Source organism: Pleurodeles waltl, chromosome 5, assembly GCF_031143425.1.
Source record: "Pleurodeles waltl isolate 20211129_DDA chromosome 5, aPleWal1.hap1.20221129, whole genome shotgun sequence".
Taxonomy (NCBI): Eukaryota; Metazoa; Chordata; class Amphibia; order Caudata; family Salamandridae; genus Pleurodeles; species Pleurodeles waltl.
Window position 1 is genome coordinate 783147416 of NC_090444.1, and position 15557 is coordinate 783162972.

The following is a 15557-nucleotide window of genomic DNA, read 5'->3' on the forward strand; positions in this document are numbered from 1 at the left end:
GGTCATTACAACCCTGGCGGACGGTGTTAAAGCCAACAGGCCGGCGGTCAAAAAATTGGAATTACGACCGTGGCGGAAACCGCCAACAAAGACAGCCACTTTAACACTCTGACCGCCACGGCGGTACAAACAAACAGCGCAGCGGTCACCGCCAACAGACAGGCGTAGGGCAAAGTACCACCCACAGTATCACAACCTACCAATCCGTCACCTTTTCCGGGGCGGATTCATCGCGAACAAAAACACGGCGGAAACAGGACTTCGAAGGGAAAACGCTCACCTCTACACACCCCACAAGGAATCCAGACGCCATGGAACCAGAGCTGCACATCCTGCCAGCCCTTATCTTCTTGCTCCTCTACCAGGCGCACGAACGCCAGCGGCGAAGACAACGGTGAGTACTGCACCTACGACACAGGGGAGGGGGGAGGGAAAAACAGGGACACACATAAGCAACAAGCAACACCCCCACCCCCACCCTCACCCACTACAACACACACCAATATGACATGATACATTACAGTTACACCCCCCAAATCCCCCGGAAGAATGCAAAGACAAAAGGAAATGAGTGCAACCATTGTAATATATTAAAATCAAGTACGCAAAAATATATATACACTATAAACAAAATATACACCAAGCTTAGTAGTCCAGATAGTGCTCCAATGAAGTCCGTGGAACACAGGGCCCACACAGTATGGGCAAGGCCCACACAAGATCCCCGACCATGATGGAGAGAACACTGCAGGGGCATCAGAGAGCAAGAAAACAGGCACCTCAGGGGGAGGGGAAGGGAGGGCACCTCAGCCGGTTGAGTGCACGACACCAAGTCCACGAGGGGGCCACATGCCCACTCTTCAATCCTGGGGAGTGCAAAGCCACAGTCTCTCAAGTCTTTTCAGTGGGTGGGTTGCCCACTGCTTTATCCTGGGGAGTGCAAAGCCACAGCCTCTCAAGTCTTTTCAGTGGGTGGTTTGCCCACAGCTGCATCCTGGGGAGTGCAATGCCACAGTCTCTCAAGTCTTTTCAGTGGGTGGGTTGCCCAATGCTTTATCCTGGGGAGTGCAAAGCCACAGTCTCTCAAGTCTTTTCAGTGGGTGGTTTGCCCACTGCTTTATCCTGGGGAGTGCAAAGTCACAGTCTCTCAAGTCTCTCCAATGGGTGGTTTGCCTACTGTTCCATCCTGGGGAGTGCAAAGCCACAGTCTCGCAAGTGTCTACAGTGGGTGGGTTGCCCACTGCTATATCCTGGGGAGTGCAAAGCCACAGTATCTCAAGTGGATAACAGTCTCCACTGGTTCTGGAGGGGGCATTGTGCCCAGAGTGCTTCATCCTGCTAAGGACAGAGGTAGTGGATGACAGTCTCCACTGGTTCTGGAGGGGGCATTGTGCCCAGAGTGCTTTATCCTGCTAAGGACAGAGGTAGTGGATGACAGTCTCCACTGGTTCTGGAGGGGGCATTGTGCCCAGAGTGCTTCATCCTGCTCGCGACGGACTCAGTAGCGTCAGTGCCCTTGGTGCTCATGGGCCAGCGGTGCCCTGTTCAGCGGTGCTTGAGGCGGCGATGCCCTGTTCAGCAGTGCTTTAGGCGGTGGTGCCGTGTTCAGCAGTGCTTGTGGCGGCGGTGCCCTCTTTAGCGGTGCTTGAGGCGGCAGTGCCCTGTTCAGCGGTGCTTGAGGCGGCGGTGCCCTGTTCAGCGGTGCTTGTGGCGGCGGTGCCCTGTTCATCGGTGCTTGAGGTGGCGGTGCTCTGTTCAGCGGTGCTTGGTGAGGTGGCGGTGCCCTGTTCAGCGGTGCTTGTAGCGGTGGTGCCCTGTTCAGCGGGTTCCTCTGCAATGACTCATCTGCTGGCGGTCCGCTCTAGCCCAGCGGGGCTTGTGCTGGCGGTCCTCTCTAGCCCAGTGAGGCTTGTGCTGGCGGTCCTCTCTAGCCCGGCGGGGCTTGTGCTGGCGGTCCTCTCTCGCTCAGTGGGGCTTGTGCTGGCGGTCCTCTCTAGCCCAGCGGGGCTTGTGCTGGCGGTCCTCTCTAGCCCAGCGGGGCTTGTGCTGGCGGTCCTCTCTAGCCCAGCGGGGCTTGTGCTGGCGGTTCTCTCTAGCCCAGCGGGGCTTGTGCTGGCGGTCCTCTCTAGCCCAGCGGGGCTTGTGCTGGCGGTCCTCTCCCGCTCAGCGGGGCTTGTGCTGGCGGTCCCCTCTAGCCCAGCGGGGCATCTGCTGGTGGTCCTCTCTAGCCCAGCGGGGCTTGTGCTGGGGGTGGCCTCTTGGGCAGCAGGGCAGGTGCTGGCAGTGGCCTCCTGGGCAGCAGGGATGATGGCGGTGGTCTCCTGGGCAGCAGGGCAGGTGCTGGCGGTGGCCTCCTGGGCAGCGGGGATGATGGCGGTGGCCTCCTGGGCAGCAGGGCAGGTGCTGGCGGTGGCCTCCTGGGCAGCGGGGATGATGGCGGTCTTCTCTGCCGTGCTGCTCTTCCCAGCCTTGCCGGGTTTCTTGTGGCCCTTCCCCACCTTGGAAGGTGTCGCAGCTGACTGCACACTCCCACCGGGACCCCTGGGAGCAGCTTTGGTGGCTGGAGTCTTCCCCCTCTCCCGCCGGGCACTGGCCAAATTCTGATGCTTGACAGGTGTGGGACTGTCCATGCTGTGGCTCCATGCCACACTGGCTGCACTGGTGGCCGGTGCACTCCATATTCCGGTGACTACAGGCACCACTGGTCCCGGAGATGTTGTGGCTGAGATGCTAGGTTGGGACCTGGAGAGTCGGGACCTAGGAGACGGACGGGGTGGGGGAGGTGTGGGAAAGAGGTCAAGGTTGGACAGGAAAAGTTTTTGGGAGACACTGGGACGGGTAGCTGGGGGGGTTTGGGAGTGGAGGAAGAGGTTGTGGTTGTAGGAGGTGTTCGTTTGGTGACTTTGGGTGAAGGTGCATGCGCTGGAGGCTGTCGTGAGGTGGATGGCTGTTGGGTGGGTGTGTGCCTGTGTTTGTGTATCTTGGGAGGTGGAGTCACAGACACACTGGGAGAGGACACAGGGGACGTGTGAATGGTAGTGGGGGTGGTGACTGCACGTGAGCAGGGTGTGGTGGTGTGTGTGCTGGTGATGGCAGTAGTGGCTGTAGATGTAGTGCATGCAGGTGTGAGTGTAGACGAGACTGGGAGGGAGGAGGGAGACGAGGAGGAGGGGGACACATTGGAGGCAGTGGATGTTGGTGTGTCTGCAGGTGTGTGATGCTTGCATGAGTGCCTGTGGGATGTGTGGTGCTTATGTTTGCCTGAGCTTCCCTTGTGTGTTGACGTGTGTGCATGCTGGTCTGAAGGTGCGCTTGGGATAGGCTGGGGTACAGGGAATTGGGTCTGGGTGGAGGAAGTTGGAGGGGGAGGCTAGAGACGGGGACAATGGCTGCCATCAGTGCTGAGGCCAGAGTCTGAAAAGCTCGCTGAAGGGCCGCCTGACCAGAATGAATGCCCTCCAGGAATGCATTTGTTTGTTGCAACTGCCTTTCTACACCCTGGATGGCTTTCAAAATGGTAGACTGCCCAACAGTGAGGGACCTGAGGAGGTCAATATCCTCCTCACTGAGGGCAGCAGGGGTGACTGGGGCAGTGCCTGAGGTGCCTGGGGCAAAGGTGAATCCAGTTTGTTTTGTGCTTCAAGGGTGTTTATTTAAGTGCTCAATATTGGAGGGGGTTGTAAAATGGTGAGAGGGATGGTGGAGGAATGTCCATGGCAGAGTCCAGTCTATTAGTCTCACAGGTGCATTGCCCAAATGGGCATAGGAAGTGGAGCTAGGGCAGTTTGAGGATGGACAGGGTGCCAAAGTGGGACAGAAAGATGACATTCAGGGTGGTCTCATTTCTTGGCGGGGGTCTTGGCATTGTTCTCTGTCTTTGTCCTGGATCTCAGGGACTGTTTGCGGGGTGGTTCTCCCTCTGCAGGGGGTGGGGTGCTGGTGTGGTGGTCCTGTGGCGGGCGTCCTGTCCACTAGCGCTTGCGGAGGTGGTGGGCAGTTCATCGTCCATGCTAGTGTCAGGGGCCCCTTGTTGTGCCACAGTGTCCCTCCTGGTGTTGAGTACTTCCTTTAGCACCCCTATGATGGTGCCCAGGGTGGAATTGATGGTTATGAGTTCCTCCCTGAAGCCCAAATACTGTTCCTCCTGCAGGCGCTGGGTCTCTTGAAACTTGGCCAGCACCGTTGCCATCGTCTCATGGGAGTGGTGGTAGGCTCCCATGATGGAGGAGAGGGCCTCGTGGAGAGTGGATTCCCTTGGCCTGTCCTCCCCCGTCGCACAGCAGCCCTCCCAGTTGCCCTGTGTTCCTGGGCCTCCGTCCCCTGGACCGTGTGCCCACTACCACTGCCCCCAGGTCCCTGTTGTTGTTGGGGTGGTGGATTAGCCTGGGTTCCCTGTAGTGGTGGACACACTGCTGCTTGACTTGTCCTGGGGACAGAGGTATGGGCCCGCTGGGTGGGTGCTGTGCTGGTGTTTCCAGAGGGAGGAAGTTCTGTAGTGGCCTGTGACTGTGTGAGGGTAACTGACTGACCCGAGGTCCCCGATGGGCCGGGCTGGTCATCTAGATCCAGTTGGACAGAGCTGCTGTCATCACTGTGGGTCTCTTCTGTTGGTGGTGTGGACATGTGTGGACCCTCCTGTCCGGTGATGTTGGGTAGGGGTCCTGCAGGGGTATAAAAGGATGTTTATTACATCTGTGTGTGGCATGGTGTGCAATGGGTGGGTGACCGTGTATCCCAGTGCTTGCATTCCTGTGTGGGACCTTGTGTGATGATGGTTTAGAGGGGTGTATGGGTATGTGCAGTGGCCATGCTTTGGTGCTGGGAGTCCATGCTTTGTTGTTGCATGCAGGGCTTGGTGTTGGGATGGGTGGTTTGTGATATTGGGACATTTGTGAGTAGTTGGAGTAATGGGGTGAGGGTGAGGGTGGGGGTATGTGATGGCATGCAGGTAGGGTGGGTGATGTAATAATTAAGCTTTGACTCACCAGAGTCCATTCCTCCATCTACTCCTGCGAGGCCCTCAGGATGCAGAATTGCCAAGACCTGCTCCTCCCATGTTGTTAGTTGTGAGGGAGGAGGTGAGGGTCCGCCGCCAGTCCGCTCAACCGCAAGGTGGTGTCTTGAGACGACGGAACGCACCTTCCCCCGTAGGTCATTCCACCTCTTCCTGATGTCCTCCCAATTTCTTGGGTGCTGTCCCACTGCGTTGACCCTGTCCACTATTCTTCGCCATAGCTCCATCTTCCTAGCTATGGAGGTGTGCTGCACCTGTGCTCCGAACAGCTGTGGCTCTACCCGGACGATTTCCTCCACCATGACCCTGAGCTCCTCCTCAGAGAACCTGGGGTGTCTTTGCCGTGCCATGGGGTGGTGTGGGTGATGTGTGGGGTGGGGTGTGTGGTGATAGGTGTGCTGATATGTAGTGGTGTGTTATGTGAGGTGCATGGAAGTTCTGTTAGTGATGGTATTTTGTGCCTCTGGATGCTTGGTTGTGGATTGTAGTGTCTCTCTCTGGCCTTCTCTCTGTAATGTTGTCGTAAGGGTTTGTGGGTGATGTGGGTGTGTGTTTTATATTGTATTGGGTGTGTGGGAGTGGTGTGTGTATGTGTATCAGGTGTGTGTATTTCGATTTGTCCAATGTGGTAGTGTTTTGTATATGTGTGTGTATTTTGAGCGCGGCGGTGTGTACCGCCAATGGAATACCGTGGTTGAAAGACCGCCGGGTGGATTCGTGTGTCGTGATAGTGTGGGCTTATTTCTGTTGGCGTGACGGTGGAGGTTTTGTTTTCACCAGTTTATCACTGAGCTTTGGTGTGGCGGACTTGTGTGGGTGTCTGAATTTTGGCGGATTCCGCGAATAGCTGTGGCAGATTTCCGCGACCGCTGCAGTGTGTTGGCGGTCTTCTGCACGGCGGTAAGCGCCTTTTACCGCCAATGTTGTAAGGACCCCCAAAGAGGTATTTTCATTGTATAGAATGTGGTGGCTTTTCCAATTTCGATGGCCTGCTTATGCAAGCTTCATTTGAAAGCTTTTTTTCAAATATGTATTTAAAATTTTGAATTAACAAAGGTAGATGCCGATTTCTGCTAATTACAATGGAAGTATGACTTAGGAAAATCTACTTTGTGCTCCATGTGAGCTTTAGCAATACTTAAATAATCTTGATTGGAGTATTTCCTCCTGCTAGTAAATAGACATTTGAAGATGTATGAAATACCTTTCAGCTCAGAGGTAACAGACTCGGCTTTTCTGGCATGAAGATTGTAAGAAGATTGGAAGAAGTAATCACTATCCACTTAGCCTGAAATGTGTTTGGGACAGGGGAGTTGACATGAACATGTAAGTCATCACAAAGGACTAGCATGGACTGACATTTTAACTTTTTTTCACTAAACAGTGTGTTATGTCAAGAAGGCTTTTGAACTGGGGTGCTGGGCCTCATTTACGAGGTCCCAACAGCACACTGCACCACTGGAGCATCATTTTTTTTATGCTCTGGTGGTGCAGTGTGGCAGCCCATATTTACAAGGCCACACAAAGCTGCCTTGCTTGACTTTTCATGGCCTTGTAAATATGGACCCCTTTCATGCATAACACTTCCTACACAACACCCATGAAACCAGAAGGAATCGGACGCATTCCCAGATTTACAAGCCTGGCAATGCGTCAGATACCTACACCACCTCAGTGGTGGAGTAAGAGTGACGCACCTGGGAGAAATATGTTTATTTCACCCCATTTTTTTCCTCTTTTTATGTGTGCTGCATTCTGTAGCACACATAGAAAGGGGAAAACACCTCTTGTGATTGTTTTTTTGCAGGAAGGTGTCACTTCCTGCACAAAAACAATCATACCCACAATGCAGGCATCCTTGCACCATGGTGCAAGGGTGCTTGCGTTGGTGCATGGAAGCAATTTGTGCACAAGCACAGGGAGAGAAGTCATAAGTGCACTGCAATTCTGTTCTTACCAGGTGGGGCAGGCTGGCACAACAAGGCATTTGCTGTGCTGCTCTGTGCCACGAACCTAGTAGATGAGCCCCTCTGTCTTTGCTTACAGTTGATGGGAACCTGTTTCATAAACCACTCAGGGAAGATATTGCTGTGGTGGATCCTCATAAGACAACCCCTAAGTGGAATTTGGGAGATCCAGAACCTGGGAAAGAGTCCTGCTACCATGGAAGACCCCAGAGCCTCAAACTCTGGGATAGGGTTCATGAAAACAAACAGGGCCTGCTCATAAAAGGCAGACTGTACTGTGGGGATGTTTTACACACTCAATTAAGAGTTATCAGTGATCACTAGCTAGTGTACATTAGAAAACTGGCTGACCACCAAAAGGCCTTCAGGTCACAACCACAACTTGAAAAGATCAAAACAAAACAGAAGATGATGCCTGTATGCTGACTGCTGTTGGCTCAGAAGTACTGAGGTCTAGACCTGTTATCAGGAATACTGGTCTTCTCTCGGGTACTGAAGAATTAACTTCCTATTTGAGGAAGAACTAGCAGATTAAATCAGAGTGGACTACAGTGAATCTTGCTGGTGCCCTAGCTGGAGTGGATAGTTGAGCCTGCTTTCCACTGCTAAACTCTGGCCAGATCCTATCAGTTTCCTGATCCAATTAGCAGGTGGGGAGATTTATTCCAGCAACTCCAAAATGTTGAGACTTTGAATTGTTTTGGCCTTTGAATGACACAGAAAAGGTGCCAAGCTCTCTGGAAAAGACAAAGCCTCTCTGGCCCTGATTTATTAGTTTGACACCCTTGAAGTTGGTTTAAGCAAAGTGTAAGGATTTTCAGGATCATAAAAAGAAATTATCCAATTTCATTGAGCCTTCAATGGATAAAGCATCTACCCTTGTCCGCTTGAGAATTTTAGGAACCTAAAGGCTTCTATGTGTGAAGGTGAAATTCTTGACTAGAGCAAACTAGTAAGGTTTATTTAGCCCCAGCTCCGTTGCAGTCAACCTTAAAATGCACATATGCCCTCAACATTGCACCCATGGATACCATTCATTCAATGGTGGCAATGTGCAAAAGGTCTGCACATCCAAAAGTAGCCCAAATTGTAAATGCACATATAGCATTCAGAAAAATATACATGTAACAGGTGCTAGTCCAGTGTGATTACCCTGCCACAGTGTAAAAGGCACCGGTCTGATGATTCAGACTGTAAAATATAGAATCAAAACAAAAGAGAACACTGAGATAATAACTTAAGAGTTCACAAAACTGATGTATTGAAGAAAAATAGAGGTGCTGTTTATTCCTTAAATTGTCACAACAATGATGATCCTGACAATATAACAGAAAACACGTGTCATCTTCTGGACTTCATCAAGGCTGCAAATAACACATTTGAAGTTACTGGGTAACATCATTATTTATGCATTGTAACAAAGGCACACACCTCAAGCCTGTTATAAAATGAAAAAGCCACTGTGTATAAAGTTGAGGAAGTTCCCACAATCCTGTGAAGATCCATAATATCATAGGACTAATCATAAATGTAGGTAGCCACCAGAACTTGAACAGAAAACATGCAAAAAGAGTAATGTGCCACAAAATAGTAAAGTCCATGGTGTAAATCGTAATAAATTAGTAAAGATGGTAATTTAGGAAAATAAGCTTGTGAAATAAAATGTAGTAGTAACCCACTAAGGCCCTCATTATAACCATGGCGGTAAATCCCGCTTTCCGCCGTGCAGAAGACCGCCAACATACCGTTGTGGCTGTGGAATTCCTCTACAGGTATTACAACTCACAGCTCAGAATCCACCACAAGACAGACACCCACACAAGTCCGCCACATCAAAGGTCAGTGGTAAACTGGCGATACCAAAACCTACACCGTCACGCCAACAGGAATACGCCCACAGTATCACGACCCACGAATGAACACAGTGGTCTTTCAACGCGGTAATCCATTGGCGGTACACACCGCCGCGCTCAAAATACACACACATTTACAAAACACCCCCACATTGGACAATTCAAAATACACACACCTGACACACATACACACACCACACCCACACACCCAATCCAATATAAAGCACACACCCACATCACCCACAACACCCTTACAACCAAAATTTTTAAAGAAGGCCAGAGATAGAGATTACCTAACACAACACCAGCATCCACAGACACACAACACCATCACTTATACAACATCCACGCACCTCAAACAACATACACCAACACATCCACTCACACATCACAACAGACAGCACCTCACACATCACCCACACCACATCATGGCACCTCAAAGACACCCCAGGTTCTATGAGGAGGAGCTCAGGGTCATGGTGGAGGAAATCATCCGGGTAAAGCCACAGCTATTCGGATCACAGGTGCCGCAGACGTCCATTGCAAGGAAGATGGAGCTATGGCGGAAAACTGTCGACAGGGTCAACGCAGTGGGACAGCATTCAAGAACACGGGATGACATCAGGAAGTGGTGGAACGACCTACGGGGTAAGGTACATTCCGTGGTATCCAGACACCAGATTGCTGTACAGAGGACTGGCAGTGGACCCCTACCTCCTCCTCCACAACTAACAACATGGGAGGAGCAGGTCTTGGCAATACTGCATCCTGAGGGCCTCGCAGGAGTAGCAGGAGGACTGGACTGTGTAAGGCAAATCTTTACTACTTTATCCCCCGGCCCCACCTGCATGCCGTCACATACTCCCACCCTCACCCTCACCCTCACACCCATCACCCCAACAACCCACAGATACCCCACTAACACAACCCACACATCCCAAAATCAAGCCCTGCATGTCACACCAATGCATGGACACCCATCACCAAAGGATGTCCAGTAGAGAGATTCACTCATGCCCCAAAATCACCAATCACACAAGGGCCACAGCAATAATGCAAGCTCAGGAGTAGAGGTTAACTCACCCATTGCACAAGATGGCACACACAGATACTAACATTATGCATTCACACCCCAACAGGACCCCTACCCAACGTCGCCGTCAGGAGGTGCCAGACATATCCAGTCCCCCCACAGAAGAGGCCCACAGTGATGACAGCAGCTCTGCACGCCTGGATCAAGATGACCAGCCCGGCCCATCTGGGACCTCGGGACAGTCGTTCCTCTGACACAGTCACAAACTACCACTGAACCTCCCCCCTCAAGAAACACCACCACAGCACCTACCCAGCGGGCCCATCCCTCTGTCCCCAGGACACGTCAATCAGCAGTGTGTCCACCACTACAGGGAACCCAGGCAACACCACTAACACAGGACGATCAGGGACCTGGAGGCAGTGGGCACACAGTTCAGGGGACAGGGGCACAGGATAACAGGGAAGCTGGGAGGGCTGCTGTGCGACAGGGGGATGACAGGCCCAGGGAACCCACTCTCCACGAGGCACTCTCCAACATCCTGGGAGCTTACCACCATTCCCAGGAGACCATGGGCAAAGTACTGGCCAAATTTCAGGAGACCCAGCAGCTGCAGGAGGAACACTACCTTGGGATCAGGGAGGACTTGAAGTCCATCATCAACACCCTGGTCACCATTGCAGGGGTGCTGGCAGACCTTGTCAACACCAGGAGGAACACAGTGGCACACCAACCGGCCCCTGACACTAGCCTGGACGATGAACAGCCCTCCACCTCCGTCGGCGCTAGTGGACAGGAGGCACCGCCACAGGAACAACAGGCCACTAGCACCCCAACCCCTGCAGAAGGAGAACCACCCCGCAAACGGTCCCTGAGATCCAGGAACAAGACAGAGAACATTGCCAAGACCCCCGCCAGCAAATAAGACCCCCCTGAGTGTCACCCTTCTGTCCCACTTTGTCACCCTGTCCACCTTAAACTGCCATTGCTCCACTTCCTATGCCCCATTGGACAATGTACCTGTGAGACCAAGAGACTCATGTCATGCACAGAGCCAGGATACTTGGCATTCACATGGGAGATGTACTGGTCTGCCCAACACATCATCTGCACATTCATGAAATGGTAGCTTTTCCGGTTTCTGTACACCTGTTCATTCCTGCGGGTGGGGGACAAATGCCACATGTGTACCATCAATGGCACCAATGATGTTGGGGATATGTCCCAGGGCATAAAAGTCACCTTTCACTGTGGGCAAATCCTCCACCTGGGGGAACACAATGTAGCTGTGCATGTGTTTCAGCAGGACAGATAACACTTTGGACAACATGTTAGAGAACATTGGCTGGGACATCCCTGATGCCATGGCCACTGTTGTTTGAAAAGACCCACTGGCCAGGAAATGGAGTACAGGCAGAACCTGCACTTGAGGGGGGATTCCTGTGGGATGGCGGATAGCTGAAATCAGGTCTGGCTCCAACTGGTCCCACAGTTCCAGGATTGTTGCACGATCAAGTCTGTATTTGACAATGATGTGTCTCTCTTCCATTGTCGACAGGTCCACCAGGGGTCTGTACACCGGAGAATGCCGCTATCTCATCACCTGCCCCAGGAGACATGCCCTATGGAGGAGAACAGCGAGCAGAGGGTCATCCAACACTTAGGTATCACAATGTTATTTGGTAAAATGTTGGAAAATCGTAATTTGCCGGTATCTGTCTGTATTACAGGCCTAAATAGGTGTGACGCCGTTTTTTTCCATGCCATGTGGCCCCCTGAAAAGGTGCCTGCCTCACCTGTAAGGTGGGACAAGGGGAAATGCGGTAACTGCGCTGGCGTTGTACACTGTCGAAGACCGCGGCGCAATTCAGCATTGGTTAACATTGGGCCCTATGGGTCCCAGGAGCCAATGACGATGTACGCCGGCTGTGTCCTGTGTCTGGAAACGACGATGGCTACAGTGTCTGGGGAAAGGGCCCCTGCCTTAACTTCAGAGGAGTTGGAGAAACTGGTGGATGGGGTCCTCCCCCAGTACACGCAACTGTACGGTCCTCCAGACAAACAAGTGAGTACACTGTGAGCATGGTGGATGGCACATGAGTTTATCGAGTGTCGTGGATGGAAAAGGGTGGGGAGGGGGACAGGCCAGGATGTCAGGATTGTGTGCGTATGTATGGCTGGGCAAGGGTGGGAGGTGTTTGGCAATGCATGAGATGAAATGTACGGCCTAGAAACATCCATTATTACTTCACTTTTCCTCTAGGTCAGCACCCACCAGAAGAAGGGTATTTGGTGTGCCATTGCCAAGGATGTCCGGACCCTGGGGCTCTACCATAGACGGAGCACCCACTGCCGGAAAAGATGGGAGGACCTGCGCCGCTGGAGCAAGAAGACGGCGGAGGCCCAGCTGGGGATGGCCTCCCAACGTGGAAGGGGTGCTCGTAGCACCATGACCCCCCTGATGTACCGGATCCTGGCGGTGGCCTATCCGGAGTTGGATGGGCGCTTGAGGGCATCACAGGAGCCACAGGGGGATGAGTACACTCTAATTTAGCTGACTCTGCTCGCTTTACGAGGTGTCTGGGTGGTCGAAGTGGGCTGCAGGTTCCCCTAGGCCAGGACGAACTTGGTAGGCTAGGGGTGTGAATGCATAATGTTAGTATCTGTGTGTGCCATCTTGTGCAATGGGTGAGTTAACCTGTACTCCTGAGCTTGCATTATTGCTGTGGCCCTTGTGTGATTGGTGATTTTGGGGCATGAGTGAATCTCTCTACTGGTAAGCCATCTACACCTAGTCAGGCTCCTGTGACTTCCAGGTGTGCAGCAATTGGGCTTAGGCCTCGACCCCCATGGGCATGTGAATTTGCTAGGAACTGTTAGTGCATGGCTTGGTGCATAGGGCTGCTTCCTGTGTGTTGTGTCTGCCAACGGTGGTGGTGTTGCATGCACTGAACATGTGTTTCTTCTGTCTTTCCCCCCTTTTTGTTTTGTCTCCCTGTTCTTGGGTGCAATAGCATCATCTGGCAGAGGAGCAGTGGCACCGGAGCAGGAGGGAGCTGCAACCCACATGACCCTGGAGGGTGAAGCAACGGAGTCTGAAGCCACCAGTGGGACGGAGGGCGAGGGGAGCTCCACGACGGGGACAGGAGCATACACCAGCGACAGCGACTCCTCCTCTGATGGGAGCTCCCTTGCGGTGGCAGGCACCTCTGTGCCCACCGCATCAAGAGGTACAGCTGCCACCCCCCTACCAGCACCGCCCTCCCAGCAGCCCCTCAGCATGTGTCCTGTGCCCGCTCACCAAGGAGGGTGGGCATCTCCTTCGCCCCAGGCACCTCAGGCCCTGCCCCAGTCAGCCCTGCTGCCCTCAATGAGGAGGCTATTGACCTCCTGATATCCCTCACTATTGGGCAGTCTACCATTCTGAATGCCATCCAGGGTGTTGAGAGGCATTTGCAACAAACAAATGCATACCTGGAGGGCATTCATTCTGGCCAGGTAGCCCAACAGAGAGCATTTCAGGCTCTGCCCTCAGCACTGATGGCAGCCATTGTCCCTGTGTCCAGCCTCCCCCTCCAACTTCCTCCACCCCGACCCAATCCCCTGTACCTCAGACTATCCCAAGCACATCATCAGATCAGTATGCACACTAATCAACACAAGAGTGGACATGGCAAACATAAGCACCACACATCCCACAAGCACTCACACAAGCACATCCCCATGCAGATACAGCAACATCCACTGCCTCCACTGTGGGCCCCTCCTCCACGTCCTTCTCCTCCCTCCCTGTCTCGTCTCCACTCACACCTGCATGCACTACATCCTCAGCCACTACCTCCATCACCATCACGCCCACCAGAACACACGGCTCACATGCAATCACCACCCCCACTACCATGCACACATCCCCAGTGTCCTCTCCCAGTGTGTCTGTGAGCCCTCCTCCCAAAGTACACAAAGGCAGGCACACACCACCCAACAGCCATCCACCTCACCACAGCCTCCGGCCCATGCACCTTCACCCAAATTCAGCAAACGTACACCTCCTACAACCACTACCTCTTCCTCCACTCCCAAACCCCCTCCATCTTCCCATCCCAGTGTGTCTAAGAAGCTTTTCCTGGCTAACATTGGCCTCTTCCCTACACCTCCCCCCGTCCTTCCCCTAGGGCCAGGCTTTCCAGGTCCCAGCCCAGCACCTCAGCCACCAAATCCCCAGGCACAGTGGTGCTAGCAACTGCGGGGTCATTGAGTGTGCCACCCATCAGGGCTGCCAGTGTGCCACCTTGCAAGGCCAAGGACATTCTGCCACCTGCCAAGGTGAAGAAAGTGCCCACATCACGGAGGGAGAATCCGCACCTACCAGCCACCAGGGTTCCTCCAAAACAAAAGGGGACAGTGGCAAGACAAATGCGGCACCATCAAAGGTGGGGAAGGGACAAAAGCCGAAGAGCAGGTCAGGACAGGGCACGGTGGCACCGACTGAGGGACTAGTGTTACCCCTTCTGTCAATGACTACACCAACCTGTACGGCGGCGAACACCACCACCAGCACCGCCACCAGCACCGCCACCTGCACTGCCACCTGCACAGCCACCTGCACCGCCACCTGCTCGTCTGCAGCCTCAGCAACAGTCCAATACCTCAGTCCTTGGCAGGATGAAGCACTCTGGGCACCAATCCCTCTCCAGAACCAGTGGAGAATCACATCCACTACCTCAGTCCTTGGCAGGATGAAGCACTCTGGGCACAAGGCCCCCTCCAGAACCAGTGGGAAATCACATCCACTTGAGAGACTGTGGCTTTGCACTCCCCAGGATAAAGCAGTGGGCAAACCACCCACTGGAAAGACTTGACAGACTGTGGCTTTGCACTCCCCAGGATATAGCAATGGGCATGGAGCCCCCTCGAGGAGCAGTGGTGTTGTGCGTTCATCCGGCTGAGGTGCCCCCCCCTCCCCTTCCCCCTGAGGTGCCTGTTTATTTTCGATCTGATGCCCCTGCAGTGTTCTCTCTGTTTCGAGTCAGGTATCTTGTGTGGGCTTCGCCCATGCATTTTGGGACCACTGGTCCACGGACAATGATTGGTACACTATCTGGATTTTTGTAGTTAGTGTACATATTTGCATATACTGATTTTGAACTTTCACTATCTGATTTTTCATGATTACAATTGTTACAAACATTTAATTTTGTCCTTGCGTTCCTCCAGGAGGTGAGGGGGTGTATATGTAATGTTGCTGCATGTATTTGTGGGTATGGTGTTGTGGGTGAGGGTGGGGGTGGGGGTATTGCATATTGCGTGTATGTGTCACTCTCCTTTCCCTCCCCCCTCCCCTGTGTTGTAGGTGCAGTACTCACCGTGGTCGTTGACGGCGTCTGTCCTGCTCCTGATACAGCAGGAGGAAGACCAGCCTGGGCAGTACATGTAACTCGGACTCCATGGCGTCCTGGTTCCTCGTTGGGTGTGGAGAGGTGAGTGGTTTCCCTTCTGTGTACTGTTTCCGCCGTGCTTTTCGTAGCGTTGGTTCCGACCCGGAAAAGGTGGCGGATAGGTGTGTTGAAATACAGTGGGCGGGACTTTACAGGATAAAAGTTAAGTAAAACCATTCACCTATTTCTTTTGTATGAGACTCACTTTATTGTTTGTGCAAAATACGAGTGAGCACAAAACCCCATTGGAATGAA